A 5,631-nucleotide genomic window follows, 5' to 3' on the forward strand; every position below is an offset into this window, starting at 1 on the left:
TTGTTTTTACAAACTTTATTGGAATGTTGCAAGCATTACACTCTTTTCATACATTCAATTAGTGCAAAAAGATTCTGTCTGTCTGTATAAATATAAAAAATGTTTATCAACTTTTCAATCTGTTGAATACTATGCATGTAGATGAAAACTTGAACAGGAAATATAATGTTCTTTATCTCGAGCAGCATGGTAAGGTGAGAAAGTTAGCTACAGTTCTGTCATTTTCTTCATTTTTCTAATGCAAAAAGTGAGGAAAAGTGTTGTTTTTGCCTTATTTCATTGTTTGAACTCCTAATGTCATGTTTACCAGTGTTCTTTTACCAAAAGTTTGGTAACACTTTATATTAAGGTACACAAATTAACCATCAACTAGTTGTTAATTAACATGCATATTAGCAGTATATTGGCTCTTTATTAGTCATTATAAAACACTTATTAATGCCTTATTCTGCATGACCATATTCTACAAGTAATAAGCCATTAGTTGAGAGTTTTTCCTCAATAACCCTCTAATTAGTGCTTATTTATTGCAAGTAAGGAAGTTGTTGTAGGCCTACATGAGTTTTGGTCTTAATATGCTCTGCTCAATATGGACCTAATAAGGCAGTAGTACCACAAGAATAGTAATTCTACCATAATAACACTTATTAACAAGACATGAAACTATAAGTGTTAATTGTGTCTAAATAATTCAAAATTAGGTATTTATATCTAAGAATATGTTTTGGGGTATTGACAGTTCAGCTACCTATAGCAAGGTGATATTGACCTGTATGTTTCATATTTGCACATTTATATATTTGTAAAATTTGTACTGAAGGTTAGACAGGAAACCGGGTAGGCCTACAGGAAGTAGGAGAAAGTGAACTGAATAGCATGGCAGTAGACATCCATGAGTAGACTGCTACTAATTTTCCCTTTGCAACCTGAAGAGTAAAAGGGTCAAGTCCGTCCGAAAGCAATGACTGTAAGTGTAAGCCTTACACTTACACTGTAAGGATTAGTAACATGTATTGTGTTTATGTGATGACATTTGGAGATGTTTAAACGGTTTAAACACAATGAGAAAATGTATTAGCATTCGCGCTAGTGTTAGCATACACGGTAGCGTTAGCATACATGCTAGCGTTAGCCATACTAGCCTGTACACATGCTTATTGCACAGCTAGCATTAGCTATATTTACCTTGTTTACACTTAGTGGTCCTATGTGTTAATATGTGTATGTTACACTTGCATGTATGAGATCATTAAGTGCCTTGTAACTTATTTTTGTATAGTTTCACTCCGTTTGAATGTCAGTGGACTGCAAATAATTCAATAAAGGAGCATGGCTGCTCATTCCCTGGCTCTCAAAAGAGTTTGGCTGGCTGTTTAATCTATGTTCACACTGAGACAGTACAACACATAGAGAGAACAGTACACCTATTGTGTAAGTGCATACAAGCAGGTCACACAGTATGATCACAAATACATACAAATCTTATTAAAAAGTACAGGCTGCATATGTGTTCTCAGCCTTGGAGAAACTTGACATGTTTTGGTACATGTGTCTGAGCCTCTCTTTAGTGGATCATTAATAAAACAGATATTTCAACATGTGCCTACTTTGTTCATGTACTGTTGAGGTTAATTTCAGTAGTTGTGTGCTATAATGTATTTACAAAGTGTGAAGAGGAGGCAACTTTAGAATAGGGAACATGTTCAGGTCAATTAGAGTCAAACTAATAGCTTATTGATTATGAACAAGACTTCACTTTAAAATAGGGAACATATTCTTAGATAGAAATACCTAATTAGAGTCAAACTACTAGCTTATTGGTTATGAACAAGACTTCACTTTCAAATAGTGTTGGCTGAAAGCCCCCCCCTCCGCAACGCGCCGTTCGTTAGATGAGGCTGGTTATATTTAATAAAGAAAGGAATTGAAAACACCGGAATTAAAGGTTATAACAATAATCTGAGTTTACTGGTAAGAAACAAAACACGTATACAAGTTTTACAGAGTACTCCGGACTTCAGGTTTCCACTGCTGTATCGGGTATCGGGACCAGCCAGTCAGCAAACAAGAAGCATTTTACATGCATAAACAACAGTATTCATATTCATATTTTGGGGCGGAGATGTGTTGACTTCTTCCTTCCCATTTTACTCCGAAGCTAATCAGAGAGTCCGTGGGGAGGAGCTGTGTGAGCTGCTCACTCCCCCAGGTGTTTTTACTGGTTGGATTCACTTCTGGTCGGGTCCAATACAGCGAATCAGAGTTCTGACCAGAACGTGAGATTCTGAAGTTCAACAGGGGCAAAGTCAATCTTATCTCTGCACCGATATTTACTCCCTTACTTTCCCATGGAATATTTCACATAAACTATTCTTTCTCAGACAATTAAACATTGTGCACAGATATAATGATGCCCAGAAAGAACCTTGAAAAGAATATGTGTGTGTGTGCTGGTGGGAGGAGGTGCATGTGTGTGTAACAGGATCTCTGGGTCAGTGAGTTGTAAGTGAGAATACAATATCTATATATGTGATTACTTAAAACAGTTCAAACAATACATGTTCACTAAAATACAATTCAAAATAATACATGTTTACTTCAATACAGTTTAGAACCATATCTGTTTACTTCAATAGGGAACATATTCTTAGATAGAAATACCTAATTAGGAGTCAAACTACTAGCTTATTGGTTATGAACAAGACTTCACTTTCAAATAGGGAACATATTCTTAGATAGAAATACCTCATTTTGAGTTATTTAGACACAATTAACACTTATAGTTTCATGTCTTGTTACATAAGAAGAGATCATATTTGTTAAGTGTTATTATGGGAGAGTTACTATTCTTGTGCTACTACTGCCTTATTAGGCCCATATTGAGCAGAGCATATTAAGACCAAAACTCATGTACAACAACTTCCTTACTTGCAATAAATAAGCACTAATTAGAGGGTTATTGAGGAAAAACTCTCAACTAATGGCTTATTACTTGTAGAATATGGTCATGTAGAATAAGGCATTAATAAGTGTTTTATAATGACTAAGAAAGAGCCAATATACTGTTAATATGCATGTTAATTAACAACTAGTTGATGGTTAATTTGTGTACCTTAATATAAAGTGTTACCAAAAGTTTTTATATATGTTAGTGTTGACATGAAATGTTAAGCTATAGATGTAAATGTGAAAACACACATTTCATTTGACTGAATATTGACACAAATACTGAGATACTTCAGGCTAGCTATTTGATACAAACTATTTAAGTGAATGGGTCGTACGTTATTGCCTTTGCATTCTTTAAAGCAGCCTAGCTTCCTAGCAACATGATCAAAAGCATTTTGCCTGTTTTATTAGGCTAACTTTCCCTAGCAAGTGAATGCAAGCCAGGGCAAGCTTACAGCCTGCGATAAACTTCTTTTTATCATTTCAAGTATCTGAATGTAGTTTTTGTTGCCTACAGAACAGGAGGCAATGGCCAGACAGAGCAGAATGAGTGAGCTGTGTCAGATAGATGATCTGGCCACCGGTTTGGTCCTTGACCCTCTACTTGGCTTCAGAACATATCAAATGAACATCATTCATCCACCAGCGATACAGTGTTGGGATAATCTCAAAAATATCCACGGCGAATTTCAGCGTACGCATGACTTCAAAACAACATTTGAGGCAATGACTGGGCGAACTGGCTGGTCAATATTTGAAGTCTCTGGGAAGCCATCGTCAGGAGCTACTGAGGCAACATGGAGCAAAGGTCACCTCTACAAGGCAATGATTTGCAGGGCAGCATGTACGTGTCCTGCAGGGCTGCATGGCAGATTTGAGTCCTGCAGACAAAGCGTTGCTGAGAACAGGAGTCAATAGGCGCGTTCACACCGGAGTACTTTTCCCACAATAGTTCATCAGAACTACGATATATTTGCGTTCACACCAAAAAGCCCCAGGAACTAAAGTAGTTCAAATTAGTTCATCTGACCCGCTTTCTAGCAGGGACTGTCGTGGGAGAAGATAGTTCATACGTCTGATTGGCTGTGCGGAATGCAAACCACGCCCCGTTTAACTCTGAATTTCTTTTTGGAGCGGCCATTGTATTTGCTGGCATTATTAGCCCAGCGCACCAACGAGAGTACTTTTGTGAAAGCAGTTATTATGGCAACAATAAGAATACGAAAATCATCGGAGCGGTGGAGTGATGAGGATGTGTCGGCACGTCTGGTGATTTACTCTGAGGATGGGATCCAGCAGCTTCTACTGAAGGCAGTTTCCAACTGCAAAATGTATCAGCGTTGTTCGGTAAAGTTAGCCGACATGGGAATCTTCCACAGCGCACACTCATGCCGGGACAAAATAAAGAAACTAAAAGCAGGACTACAAACAAATAAAAGACTATAATAACAAGAGTGGTAAAGGCCGGAAAACCCGTAAATGGTATGATCGATTGGATGCTCTGCTCGGCGACAGACCCTCATTCTCCGGCACTTGTGGTGAAACGGCGGATTCAGTGGCCTGTGAATTGTCCAACGACGACTACTACGAAGGTAAAATAAACTACATGCACTGCACTGTTTTAATCTGCACAATACTGGTCTCAGATGTACTTTTATTTGCTCAGTAGATCGAGCTAGCCATGCTAGCCAGTTCAGCCTAGCATAGCTAATAACATCATTCTCGGCCGCTATGAAAACGTTTTTGACTTGTGAATAAGTGTGTAATGTTTTCTGTAATTTGCTTCACTAACTCATGGCACTAATCGTGTGTTTCAGGCGAGGCAGGACAACTCTCTGGATTGGAAACAAGTGAGCTTTCCCCTCCGGATCACAACAGCAGCACTTTCTCGTCTCCTTTTCAACCATCCAAACGCAAAAGTACGTACAAACACACTGTAACTACTCTGGTCTTGAAAGAACGTTACGCATCGAACTGATGTACACTAATCACGTTTATTTCCTTCTTGGTACAATTATGAAACACCGTGAAAATACATCGTTTACACTTTTAGCGCCCTTTTCACTCTCATAAACATCCGGGCTAGAGGTCACATGACTGCCGGTAAGAAAACTTATCATTTTTGGACAAAGTTCAAGCGTACATTAAGCACTCTAAACAAATATAAAACAATAAATAAGGGCACTTTGAGCGTCAGCTATTTGATGCTATCTTATCTTCTACTTTACACCTGCATTTTGTACACTGTCCCTGTCAGCACCATGTCCAATGTTGTCTCTGTTGACAATTAAACTGATCTTGTATCTTGCTTATTTCTCCTTAGGAAAGCGGGCACGGGATGACAGCTTCCTTGACACCATCATGGCGATGGACTGCCGTGCCATGGTCAGCAAGGAGAATGAGGACCTGCGTGCCAAGGAGATGCACGACAAACGGCTGCTGCATTCACACAAGGCCCAGGAATCGGACGACCTGCTGCTCATGGTGATGGCGCGCCAGGTGGAGCAACAAAATACCTTTCAGGCTGGGCTTCTGGCAGTGCTAAGCGAGCTGATTAAATCCAACAGGCCTTCAATACAAAAATTAAGAAAAACTTGTCGTCGTTGATAAACTGTTGCGTTGGTGTTCGGATCAGGGGAGCACAGGTTCAAACCCCACTGCAGTCAGGATGTCGTTGTCTTT

At 39.0% G+C, this 5,631-nt stretch overlaps 1 long non-coding RNA gene across 1 annotated transcript; it reads left to right on the top strand.

The window, feature by feature from the left end:
- Positions 1–4,447: 4,447 nt before the first annotated feature.
- Positions 4,448–5,312, top strand: LOC117483611. The gene is made up of 3 exons (XR_004555989.1): positions 4,448–4,541; positions 4,767–4,868; positions 5,273–5,312. It is a non-coding gene; the product is annotated as an uncharacterized LOC117483611 (long non-coding RNA).
- The last annotated feature ends 319 nt before the right edge of the window (positions 5,313–5,631 follow it).

The sequence above is a fragment of the Trematomus bernacchii genome, unplaced genomic scaffold (genome assembly GCF_902827165.1).
Source record: "Trematomus bernacchii unplaced genomic scaffold, fTreBer1.1, whole genome shotgun sequence".
In the NCBI taxonomy this organism is placed as follows: Eukaryota; Metazoa; Chordata; class Actinopteri; order Perciformes; family Nototheniidae; genus Trematomus; species Trematomus bernacchii.